The 13838-nt window shown below is 39.9% G+C and overlaps 1 protein-coding gene and 1 long non-coding RNA gene across 3 annotated transcripts in view; both read left to right on the top strand.

Moving 5' to 3' along the window:
• The window catches only part of LOC129657406 (translation initiation factor IF-2-like), a 532690-nt gene that overhangs the window by 3588 nt on the left and 515264 nt on the right, over positions 1 to 13838 (top strand). The window lies entirely within an intron of this gene.
• LOC129657701 (uncharacterized) overlaps positions 1 to 13838 on the top strand; it is a 79746-nt gene that overhangs the window by 2352 nt on the left and 63556 nt on the right. The window lies entirely within an intron of this gene.

Below are 13838 nucleotides of genomic sequence, written 5' to 3'. Positions count from 1 at the left end.
TTAACTGGAGGATCAGACAGAAATGGATTAGGGTTAGAGGGAAATCAGGAATTGGAGAAGCGTGTGTGTGTGTGTTGTGTGTCTGTATTTTATGACTGGACTCTAGAGCCAGGAAAATAGTTTATTGAGAAACATAGACTACATTAAAGTGAAAGTAGAGAGGGAAATGCAGGAAAGATGGAAGCAAGGTTGAGTGAGCTGCTAAAACTTTATGATACAATTCCTTAACTCACTTCTTACTCCTTTTAACAAGTGATGTATTTACTATGCTAACTGATTAACACCATTTCTAAGTCATGGTAGTTGATAATACTGTGGAAAATGGGAAATGGATGCTTGTCAATGGTCACATATAAGTGGAGAAGGTTTGTTAGGAATCATAGAGCTCACTTCTATTCTCCCTCTCATCAGTTTCTACGTTATACCAAAAGCTTGCCCAGAACAAATTTTTCATGTCATTTGCTCCCCTGGTACAAAATCAAACATAATCCTACTGGTGGAGAGGCAGAGGGTGATGATTATTCAACAGTATATTTGAAAGAGAATCAGAAGTAAGATCAGAGAAAAAAAACCCCACAACATTATTCACTGGTGTCCTTAATTTCTTCCATCTAACACAGAGATGGCAACTGTTATGTGATGTAATCTACAGCTCAACATGGGGAGGGAAATGGGTGTTTCCATAGTTAGAGGAGGTCATGGAGAGGATGTGGCCCAAATTGGGCAATCAGAGGCCCGTCACCTGCCTCCCCTGTCCTTGGGATGTATGTTCTGCCCACTATTTGCACAGCACAAGCCATTTTCAAGGACACAGCCTTGAGAGAGTAACTTAAGGACACCTGGGTGGTATTCATGACTGTGAAAGTGTTAGTTGTTCAGTCGTGTCTGACTCTTTGTGACCCCATGGACTGTAGCCTGCCAGGCTCTTCTGTCCATGGAATTCTATAGTATTCATTACTAAACCTCGTTAAACCCTCTATATAAACCTTTAAGACTCTGGAGTGCAGGTGTGGAGATCTACTCATCTTGCTTCACTCAAGACAAGCCTTGTTATTTCAGGTCCTTTGTTTATTAAACCTGCCACTGACCAGTCTGGAGTGGTCCTCCTCTTTCTTTGGTCTCTCCTTACCCTCTGTGTGTGGGACTCAATTTCACATTTCACCTGGGAAGTTCTTAAGTTTGGCAACCAACAATAGTACAGTGAAAACTGCTCTTCGTTTTTGTATTGTTAGATGGATGTTATCATGGCCTCAGCCTAAGTTGGGAGTTTATTAAAGATAAACCCAAATTAGTAATTCCACAAGGGTAGTAGTGAAAAGTCTGTTCTCAATCCTGAAAAAGCTTTTTATGGCACAAGGCATTATTCTGTCTTCTTTGTGTTGTTGAATGTAAGAAGGTTCTAAGAAAATCACATGGTAAAATGTTAAAATTCAACAACCCTCTTCTGCTTGCTCCACTTTTTTTTTTTTTTTTTTTGGCCAATGCTTATGCAAAGTTTCATCAAATAAGGCTATAGATAGTTTGGAAATTAATGATTCATGCAGTATAAAACATGTATGCAAAATTTCCATGGAATCATAGACTGGTTAGTAGTTGACTCTTTTGATATATTTCTGGGATTGAAGTGCATGGTCCTTCGTAGTCTTTTTTTCATCCTTTTATTTGTTTTTCTTGTCTTCACTGGTGTTCTAGAAGATGTGGATAATATTGCTTTTCAATATTTCATTGCAGAGTGTGCTTGCTTAATAGCCTCCTTTCTTAGGGACTTTCAAGCAGATTAAAGTGTGTGTGTGTGAGAGAGAGAGGTGAAGGGACAGAGGGAAAATGAGTTTTTAATTCGTTCAGTGGTCTTTACTGAAACAGGGCACTCAAAGCTGATACACTGGGACAACCAGAGGGATGGGATGGGGAGGGAGGTGGGAAGGGGTTTTGGGATGGGGGACACATGTACACCCATGACTGATTCATGTCAATGTATAGCAGAAACCACCACAATATTGTAATTAGCCTCCAATTAAAATAAATTAATTAAAAATATTTTAAAGTTATATAACTTGATCTGTCACTATAGGTTTATTCACTATTGGGCATTAAATCACCTACTTCTTTTTCAAAACTGTTCATTTGGTTAAAGGTCCTAGTGTGCTTTTCTCCATTCACATTTTTCTGAACTCACTGCCATGCTTCATGCTATTTATCTACACTCCTTGGAAGACTGTTAACCCTGGGAGCAGAGATGTTGTGTTGTGCCTACTACCTTATTGGCAGCATCTGGCATCAAGCCTGGCATACAGTATTTGCTCAATAACATATTTATTGAATGAATGAATTCCCCTCGTATTTTGTGACATTGCATTATTCTGTCTCTTCCTACTTCTCTCAGGTCTCATTTTCTGATCTTTATTTCTTCCTTTGCCCATTCTGTACAACTTTGCACAGAGTTCTGTCTTCATTCTCTTATTTCTCTTTAATCAAACTGTGGCTTTGACACATTTTATCTGGATACAGACGACTTGTTAGTCTGTAACTCTGGCTCAATCCCTTTCCACATTACCAGATGGACATTTGCGTGCCCTATTGGTCAGACCCATCAACAAGTTTTACCAGCACCTTGAAGTCAGTATGTCAGAAAAGACATATACTTTCTTCTAAGAACAATTTATCATCCAAGTTTTCATGATGGTGACATCATTTTTTTGAGGCACACAGTTAAAAAGTAAAGCAAAAGTGATTCTTTCTCTATGGTCCTTTCCACTTTATTTCCTCTCTTTCTATGTGGAATCCGTCACCAAGCCTTATTGATTCTCTTCTAGCTTTTATGTCCATCTCCTCCTCCAGCTCCCACTGCATTGCTTAACGTTATAGTCTTATTTCCCAGACCATCATGGTTGTCTTCTATTTGCACTACGTGCTACTCCTCACACACAACCAAATACCTTTATTAAAACCTGATTTGAGTCAGATCATTCTCTTGTGCAAAACCTTGCCATTACTTACAGCACTAAAAATACCATCTTCTTAGCTTGATAGTCAAGGCTTCCACAGCGTGGTGACAGTCCTCTATCCCAACATTTCTTTCATGACTCTTTTAAGGCTACACCTTGACCTGCTAAACTGAATTGTTCCTGAGTCCCCACACATCTCATATTCTACCTACTGCTTAGGATGAACTTTATACCCCAGCATGACCCACTTGAACACTGTTGAATGTTCAACATTGAATCCATCCTCTGAGACACTCATCTTGAATGCAGTGTCTTTCTCAGTGTAGCCTTACTGATTTCCCCTGGCCCCTCCCCAAAGAATTATGCTTTAAATTTTCATCAATCATTCTCCTTTGACTTACATCTGAATGACAAAGCAGAAGAAGCTATATATATTTCTTTGGTGTGCAGTCTTAAGTTATAACACCTTGATGCTGAGTACTGTACATGAATTGCTAATTTTCATACCCCTGCTAATGACTGGCACAGTGCTTCACAAAATAGTAGGTCCTTTAAACATTGTTATGGAATTTAAACCACACTGCTCAGTGGTAGACCTACCAGAGACCCAAAATTACAGTTCATGTTTGATTGCTTGTTAAGGCATCTACTGGAAGTAACACTGTTTTTTTTGGTTCTGTCTTTTCTGTTTCGTGGGCCAGGTCTATGAATAATGTGACAGCAAGATACTGCTCCTCTAAACTGAGCATGTGTGCATGTTCTTGTATCTGTAATGTGTGGCTATGAGAGTTTGCATCATTTTTGAAGAAAAGCTTAATAAGTAACCAGTGTTTTCTGTGTGTTTAGAGCAATAGGTAGTGTCATCTTTGGATACTGTCGCTATGACCCTCTGTCATCCTTAATACCTTCCAGACCTGTCACCCCCAGGGGATTGGTGGTTCAGGGGCCCTTCAGTGAGTGATGATCACCTCTCTTGGTTCCCTTTCCAATAAAAGAGTGGAAAGATGAGCTAAGGACTCCTGAATCATGAGTGTGATTATCAGTACTGGTCTGAGTTAGTGTTACAGAGAATAGCCCTTCATAACATTTTCCAACCCTGATCCTGACCCCTCCCCAACCCTGTCTACCATTATTATCTTCATCAGATGATAAACCCCTTTATTATATCAGTGACTGTGGAAAGGAATGGAAAAATTATAAAAAAAACCTGATATCTTTCAACATTTACATATCCATTTCCTTAGGTGTGTTTTCTTTAGTATCAGACTTCACAGAATCACGTGTTGAAAGGGAGTTGAAAGGGAATTGAAAGGGCATGGAAACCATGGCAGGGCTGAGATGAGATGAAGTTCAACTCTTTAACTCTCACCACTTGGGCTGTCTGCCTTCTCGCCCAGTTTCTTCACTATAGACTGTTCTGTACACATACATAATGTCCTTAGTATTAGAAAGCCTGAAAAAATAAAGACTCAATGTTTAAACATGTAAGTTCTCCATTCACTCTGACACTCTAATGAATTATTTGAATATGGATATAAATATAAAATTTGCCATATTGAGCACTTGGCCTTCATGCCAACATGTTAAAGGCTAATTTTCTTCCCAAATGAACAGAGCCTGTGTGGTCTAATGGTTCTCCCATTCGAAATAGGTTGTCCCTGTAGATGTATTATTGATGTTTTAGAAACGTCTCTCTCCTACATCTTCTACCCCAATTATTTAAATTTAGGTAAAAATAACTATTCAGCCCATTTTACAATAACAGTGCATAACGTCTTGGTTACCTGAGATCAGGATTGACTTAGTTACGGAAGTGTCCCCCCCTCCACATACTCAGTAGCATCTGCTCATGAATAGTGAATAAAAGTCTTGAGGGAATTCGAACTGGCAATTTTTTTTTTTATAAGTCTTTACTTTAAAAGGGTTTTGGAGAAGAAATAGACTTCATCTCCACATGTCAACACTTCTTAATATTTGAAGAATCTTTTGAGTGAAGCAGTTTATTTAAGAAATGACATTATTTGCTCACAAATAGGAATCAAAATCAGATTTGACTGATGGACTAAGTGCTGCAAGCTCATGACTATGCATGCTGCCCCCGCCCATGTCTTCACTATAATAGTACCTACACACTGTGTTACAGATAGTAAGGTGTTCCCAATAATGTCCCCAAATATTTTTTTTTTTGACCAGGGAAGACATGACTTCCAAAAGTCTTTGAGCTTCATAATAAACTTGATTGAAAATAGCACATGTAACTATTAAACTGATCTCCATTTCAGCATGGATATCCTGCCAAGGGCTTTCTTTTGGATTGTAACTTTTCATACTTCAATTTTTCATTAGAATAGCACACAAAACTACTTACAAAAAATTGGTTTAGCTCTTACCTTTTATCCATGTTTTGTATATGGTAAGTGCTCCAGTGATGTTAAATGAATAAAAGCATCTTACGTTGTGGTTAAAGCCTAAAGGTGGAGATGCCCTCTTATACTCCAATCCACCCCATTACTGTGGAAACAGATCCTCTGGTTTTCTTGTTGTGTTTGCAAGGAGTTTGGAAAAACTCAAATAATATAGAAATAAGCAACAGACATTTCTAAAATAACCCCATCAAATCCAGTCCCCAAAACAAGTTTAATTTAGAGAAATCTTATTTAATTCAGAGAAGTGGGGGTACAAAATAGCCTCTGACTATAACATTTCTGTTCCTCATTCTTCACCTATAAGATGGTGGCAATTATATTACTTTTAGGTTATAGGGATGGATTCTGTAATGAAGAAATGAGATTAACCAGTAAAAATATATATTTACCAAGAAACTACATAGTGCTGGCATGAATGAGAAGTGGAGTCTGCCTTTAGAAACCTTACCATTTATTCAAGAGATATTTGCTGAGTATGCACCAAGTATTTAGAGCTGAGTAGGGGAGAAATAAATAACTAAACACGTGTATTTTAAAATATTTATTGCCATAATAGAGGTAAAGATGAAGTGAGATGGATTCTGAAAGCAAGATTACTTCCAGTGGTTATAAGTGCCATTCCTTTCCAAGTGGATGCAGTGAAGGCGAACAGTGATATTGAACTTGATCTTTCTCTCTTTGGGAGCTTACAAAATAAAGCTGTCAAAGAATTGAGCTCAAAATTCTATATTTTTTCCATTGCCTGACTTTCCCCACTGTGTTCTCTTCTGTAACATGGGTTTATGTGTCCACCAGTTAAATACATTGTGACGTTATCTAAGCTATTTTAAAGATTTTTAAAACCTATGATGCTGGGAGTCTATTAGGAAGTGCACCTTTTTAAAATAAGGCAAACATAATTTTGAAGCCTGGAGAATACAAAATGAGTGATAACTTCTGTTTAAAGGTAGTCAGAAAGGAATCGAAAATGCCTAGCTTTCTACTTGCCAGTTTAAATAATATTCTGGTACTGAAGGAGATCAGCCCTGGGGTTTCTTTGGAAGGAATGATGCTAAAGCTGAAACTCCAGTACTTTGGCCACCTCATGCGAAGAGTTGACTCATTGGAAAAGACTCTGATGCTGGGAGGGATTGGGGACAGGAGGAGAAGGGGACAACAGAGGATGAGATGGCTGGATGGCATCACTGACTCGATGGACGTGAGTCTGAGTGAACTCTGGGAGTTGGTGATGGACAGGGAGGCCTGGCATGCTGTGATTCATGGGGTCGCGAAGAGTTGGACATGACTGAGCAACTGAACTGAAAGGTAAAGGCATTACAAATTAGTAAGATTTAAAAAAATTAAGTAGAATAGCATTCTAATTTTTAAATATCACTTTATAGTGATATCATTTATCATAGGTGATATAGTAATATATAATATATAGTGATAAATATTATTTATCATAATGTTATTATATGTGATTTAATATTGCAAACACTTGTGAACATGAAGTTCTACCAAGTCTTTCTTGAATCTTTTCCAAGAATTTTTTTTTCCCAAGAATTCTTCCAATACTCTTTTGTATCATTTATTTCCCCCAACTCCCTTTAATTTGAGGCTTCCTACTGAGCTGCATGGTATTGCTGCAATCTGTTCCCTGTTCGCTTTCCTCCCATGGTCTGGTTTCATCATAATTTCCTGTCGAAGTTGTGATTTCTGAGAGTTGGTGCTGGCTCTGAAACACAGGTGCATTACATTAATTTGAAAGTTGTGGGGAGAGAAATCTTGGGAAACAAGAATAAAACAATATTGAAAGTTCAGAACCAGACATTGGGAAATGTGGAAAAAGGAAGGTGGAAACTGCAAAATACAGCAGTATGTAGGGATGTAGAGGGAGAGAATTCTCCTGCCATGGAGTTACAGAATAAGCCTCATTTTCGATGGAGGTGTTGTAAGATAGTTTTAAAAAAGGCAGCACATCCTAAACCACAAATCTCAAAGGTGGTAAATACTAACCCTTCTGACATGATTGAAGTACCAGCTTTGCAGTTAATCTATATAAACCCTTCTAGTTCAATTAAAGTTGTAGATGTGGATTCAGAATGAAAATTAGTGTCCACAAAACCTAAGACTTTAAGATTGTTGTTCACCTCTCAGGATAAATACAATGTAGAATCTACAAACACTACACTAGGAAGATTGAACTGTAGAAATAATTTGTTAGGAACATTGCAATTTAAAGCACAGTTACATTTATCTCAGACCCTTGGTTGTGAGACTGTGGCTTTTCATAAATATCGTTAGAATTGAATTTCAGATCTCAAGCAGTGACAGTTATAACTCTCTTAAATGCAATCTGTATTCTGGTTGTTTTCAAAATAGTTTTGAGTCTGTTATTCAACAGTCATGCATTTGAAACATAATGATCAATTACCTACTATAGGAGAGACACTGCAAGTCAATATTTCAGAAAATAAGAAGGCAGGCTAGTTGTTTAGGAATTAAGCTTTTAAATCATATCTTCCTTCTCTACCCCAGAATTCTACTTGATCTCAATTGTGTATGGATTAGGTAGAATATGTTGGCTTATCTCATTTTCAAAGACACATGCTAAATGCTTTTCTAGGATCCTGGGGGTATGTCCTTGATGGAAGATATCAGAAACTGCAGTCCTTGTCTTCTGTGAAATATAAGCTGAAGGAGCATGGGGTAGACCTTCCATAATCACATAGTTTGTTCCTAAGTGATATTGGTTTCACAGAGTCACTTAAAATATAAAACAAGTCGTATGTGGAAAAAGACAGCATTAAACTGTAGACTAGATAATATTGATACTCCATATATCAGTGAGGGATTCTCCAAATGTGAGCCAATTAATTCTTTTGTAAAACATACTAAGCATCTACTATTTGTCAAATATTGTTCTAAGTACTAGAATACAGAGATGAAATATATCCCATGGGAGACCCTGAATCTAGTTAAAGAGATAGACATGGGCGATAGTAGTTGGTGTGTGCAAAATCTTAGGACAGCACCAAGCACAGAATGCTTTGGAAAGGCATATGTGAGTTACCTCATGCAGGCTGGATAGAATCACAGCAGGCTCCCTCGACTGGATGGGGCTGGCAGATGAGAATGAGTCTGCTAGATAAATACAACAGGTGGGAAAATGTACAGTGAGGCAGGGACCATTGTGGTTCTAAGGCTTAATCTGAGAGAATGTGGTGGTATAATCAGGCGATGGTGAGAAGTCCTGAGTGCAGTGAAGGTGAGGGTAGAGGGGAACAGGGAAATAGGGAGCTGGAGAAGTAGTCTGCTTCAGGATGTGAAGGCAGCAGGGACCTACTGGTCAGTTTCAGTCAAGGGCAGAACATGACCACATTTGCATATGGGAAGACAACCACAGTGATGGGGCAAATGGACAGAAAGGGAACGAAACAGTAGTAGAGTAGACCTGCAGGGGTACAATTGCAGTGAGACACACTGGGATCATAGAAAAGCATCGGTGATGTGGTGGAAGGTAGCGGGCACACATGATATAGAGGATGAGGCCAACAAGATTTGATGCTGGGTTGTAATTTGGCCACCTCATGCGAAGAGTTGACTCATTGGAAAAGACTCTGATGCTGGGAGGGATTGGGGGCAGGAGGAGAAGGGGATGACAGAGGATGAGATGGCTGGATGGCATCACTGACTCGATGCACATGAGTTTGGGTGAACTCCGGGAGTTGGTGATGGACAGGGAGGCCTGATGTGCTGCAATTCATGGGGTCGCAAAGAGTCAGACATGACTGAGTGACTGAACTGAACTGTAATTGGTGTTGGGGGAGAAAGAGGAGCCTGGCTCAACTCCTAGATTTTTGGTTTTCATAACTGGTGGATGGTGTATATTTACCAAGATGAAAAGTACAGAAGGAGGTTTAGTTGAAATTCAATGAGATCAATTTGGGATTATAACCTTTAAGGTCTTTGAGGATGTCAAAATGTAGAAGTCTAGTAGTTATTGGTACATAAGAGTGAGATTGGATTCTCTAGACAGTGGACTGGACTGTGTTAGTCACTCAGTCGTGTCCGGCTCTTTGTGACCCCACAGACTGTAGCCCACCAGGCTTCTCTGTCCGTGGAATTCTCCAGGCAAGAATACTGGAGTGGATTGCCATTCCCTTCTCCAAAGGAACTTTCCAACCCAGGGATCGAACCCTGGTCTCCTGCCTTGCATGCAGATTCTTTACCTTTTGAGCTATAGGGAAATCTCTAGACAGTGGGGAGCTAGTTAAATTTAGGAGTGACAGAATAAAGAATATTAATTTTGCATAGATGTTTAGGCTGCATCGTTGACAAGGATGTCATTAGGAGATTGTTACCTTAGTCTAAGCCAGAGAAAACAAACATTTGCACAATGGTAAAGGCAGTGGGGATGAGAGGGTGGGATGCTTGGGAAAGAGAAAGATGGGGAGACTGGTGATGGGTGCCTCATGGTGCCATGACGGAGAAACAGGGAACACAGGAAGTCAACAGGTTTTGGAGGATGGTAAATCAGTATTTCTAAAAGTGAGCATGTTTTCTTCATGGAAAACATGCTCACTTTTAGAAATACTGATTTTGATGTGCTAGGAAAGGATCTGGGTCAAACTGTCCCAAAGGCAGTTGGAAATGTGGAGTTCAAGTTTAATTGATATCAGAGATGCACAAATTTATTAAGCATTGTGATGGGTATTGAGAATAGAGTGTAGAGTAATGCAAGAAACTGGCCATCAGACTAAGCTGGAGAGTCAAACTTGGGAATCAGTTGCAAAAAGATAAAGATAACTGAAGACATGAAATTGAGTAGGGGACAGAGTTTAGGATTAGATCTATGAAGAATAAGGGTGGGAAGTGGATATAAAACTGGGGAACCATGTTATAGTTGAGAAAAAATTGGAGAGGAGAATGTTATGGAGGTCAGTGTCCTGCACATAGATGGCCCATGGCTGCCAACTAATGGGAGTGAAAGAGTTTCAAAAAGCCAAAGCCTGTTAAGAGTGAATTGCTACAGAACATTCATGGTGGATGAAGAAGATTATATAAGGATAAGACTTGCGGTCAGGCCTAGGTTTCAAATACTGTGCCTGCTACCTTAGGAAGTCATGTGGCCACTCTGTAGCTTAGCTTCTTTGTCTGTGCCTAGAGCATTCTTGCCCCATATACTCCATTGTTTTTCTTCCTCCCCTTTTCATGTTCTCATTAAAATATTACTTCTCTGATGACATCATCTAACATAACAATTCGCCTGTGTCTCCCTATTCCCTGATCCTACTTTACTTTCTGTCATAGCTTTTATCCTATATTCTCTCAAAGATAAAACTATATATACTATACTACTATAATGTTATTTATGTATACCATAATAATACTTGTATATACTATTTTTTTTATATTTGTTTAGTTTTTACTATTTTCCTTATTAAAAAGCACTCAAATGTACATGGAATGGTAAATCAATAAAGAGAACCCATTTTGACAGGTTGTATGGAGGATGAACTGAACCAATGTATATAGCAGATGCTCAGCACAGTGCCTGATAGATACTTAGGATCTGATAAATATGATTTATCATATCATTTCTATGATATTTTGGCCTGATAAAAAGTCCTTTGATCTTCAGGATAGGCAGTCTGGAGAGTGGTGAGATTGGGATCTGGGAGACAGGGGCAGTTATGGAGGAAGGAGGTTGTGAGGAAGGGGCACTTAGTCTCTGCAAGGGGTCAGTCTTGACCTCTAAGGCTGAAGGGATGAGGAGGCCATCTTGGGGGATCTGCTGGGTAGGACCCAGTGGAGAAGTTGGGCTTTGAATGACCATGGAGGTTTAAAGAGATTTCAAGGGACCATTTTGTGGGTTGCATGGTGGACTTAGTGGGGTTCAAACTCCAGCAATTTGGCTGGAGTAGATCATGGTCTGAGAAGTGCTGAGGCTGAGACATGAGATTGAGGAAAATCTCATGGGGTGGATTTTATCCAGTGGGCAAGGAGTCAAGATTTCTGAGAAAGGCATACTAAAAGCAAGACCTTAGAAGACTTGTCTTGTCCTGCTGTAAAGGAAGGCGGAAGGATGGAAGGGTTCAGGTGGAAAGGACGGCTGGGGGACATTGCTGTTGTCCAGGCTTCTGGAAGGACCGCCCAGTTGTGGGGGGCGTTGGAGGGGAAGAAAAGGAATTGGCAGATTTGGGGGACTTCATGGGTGGTCTTTGTGATGGACTGAATGCGGGCCTTGGGTGATCAAGGAGCAGCAGGGTCAAGGATGTGCACATAAGCAGGCTCCATACTCAACTTAGGGGTCTGAGTGAAGACCTTTGCTTGTGGTGATGTGAAGCTATTATCCAGAAGAGAGAGGAAGGAACTTGTGTGTGTGTGTGTGTGTGTGTATGTGTGGCCAAAAGCACTAAGTCCAACATTATACTGGAGGTGCTGGAGGTATACTTTGCTAAGGGGAACACTTGGGAGTGTGGAATATCCTTTTTGTTGATAAATGAATTGAGGCTCAAAAGGGTTAAGTAGTTCACCCATAGTCACATGGCTAGTGATGGGGAAGAACAGGGCTGTTGATCAAGGCAGTCTTAATCGAGGCATTCTGGCTGCATGGGATAGGCAAGGCCAGGGACATATGAGGAGTGGCACTCTGGGCTGACCTGACATTGTTCTGGGAGGGTGGCCTCAGCTCAGCAAATACAGTGCTTACTGTCCGGGTTGGTAGTACATGGAGCTAAAGGACAAGTGACCTGACAAAGTTCCCTGTGGATTTCTAGATCACACGCAAGGTAAAGATCCAAAGCCAGGGCCCAGTTCAAATGATGCTGCATGGGAAGAGCCTGGATACCCAGTCTTGCGGGTTGGGCAAAGAACCATTCATGCCCAAAGAGTTTGAATGAAAATAGCTGGCAGGGTCTCCCTGAGCCTGAGTTGAAGGACTGATGGAAGTGACTGATGTGGGGCAGCTAGTGTCAGTGAAGGGTCTGGGGCAGACTGGGCATCGGAAGTTAACACAGGCAAACTTTGGAAGGGTGTTAGAATCCCATGCAAAGGTATGATTTTGATTCAGAGAGCATTCTACTTGCATATTTGCCATCACTCCACTCCCTTCCCTCCCTGGACTGCTAGATCCTGCAACCACATCTCCCACCCTCCCTTATGGACACTGGACACAGGCAGTCTTGCTGAGACTAACCATTTGAGAATATATATCATTACTGCAAGCTGTGAACTTCAGCCATCCTCCCTTCTGTCAGAAGAAGTCATGAATCCCTTTAATACTGTTCCTTAATGAATACAGTTTTAATTAATTGTTTCTTATCTACCAAGCCAGAGTAAAGAGACTGTGCACACTCCCAGGACCCACAGGGGCATTCAAATACGTGTTGACCAGTGGATAATGGAGTATATTTAAATGTACTGACAAAAAAACAGTCAGATATTGTTTTAACTATTAGGTGAGCCTCGTAGTTCTGCCACCATGAATGCAATAAGCAAGTTCTTCAGGAGTTCAAAGAAATTTTTTCCATCCCTCTCTCCGAGTCTCAGAACACATAACACTCGATTTCACTCCATTCAACACATTTATTTAGTGTGTTATAAATCAAACATTGTGCTGGGTGCTTGGGAGATACAGATACCTTCTCTGGCTTCACAGATGGCGAGCATAGAAGAGAGACTTTCAGCAATGCATTAGCAGCCTGTTGAGAGTTTCAGAACAATGAGCAAAGGATGCTATAGGAACATATGGGGAAAAACTGAATATGTTTTAGGGCTCAGAAAATAAGTCTTAAAGAAAGTGTAAGTTGACACCTGAGTGATACTTAAAGACAAGTATGGAGAACATACTTAACTAAAAATGTCCGAGAGAGAGAAGGAGACTAATGATAAATACTGAAGAGGCAGATAGGCCTGGATGGTTGAGTTTTATTAAGGATTTGAACTTTATCATAAGAGGAATGAGAAATGATCAGAGGTTTTAAGCAGGGGAGCAAAATAACCACATCACATCTTCTGGCCTTGGTCCCTACACTCAGCAAAAAGTGTAAGGCAGTTATCCCAGTAACCAGCAGACTGTTGATTATGCCTTTCTGGCATCTGAAATTATTTTCTGTCTTGTTTTTATTTGTTTTACTTTTTACCTTTTCCCTTCTGCCTTGCTTACCCTCTGAAATCTGATTTTGATCTGTGATTTAAAACTCTTTGCTAGCCATTTAGTGTCTAGGTCAGCAGTCTCCAAAGTGTTTTGATCTTATACCCCTATCTGTGAAAAAATTTTGAGGATATACTTTCTTTTTTATAGATTTCCTTATATATTATACACATATACTTCAAGAAACATGCATACTAATTATTAGTAAAGCTGAACTTCTTTCTTTTCTTGGATAATAATAAACATGCTGGAAAGAGTAATGTCATATCCAAAAGGTTTTGATCCTAGTAGCCTCTTGTGAAGGCATTTCTATTTGTTCTTGACTAG

Source organism: Bubalus kerabau, chromosome 7 (assembly GCF_029407905.1).
Source record: "Bubalus kerabau isolate K-KA32 ecotype Philippines breed swamp buffalo chromosome 7, PCC_UOA_SB_1v2, whole genome shotgun sequence".
Classification (NCBI taxonomy): Eukaryota; Metazoa; Chordata; class Mammalia; order Artiodactyla; family Bovidae; genus Bubalus; species Bubalus kerabau.
The sequence above is the reverse complement of the archived record's forward strand: the minus strand, read 5'-3'. Positions and strand labels throughout refer to the sequence as shown.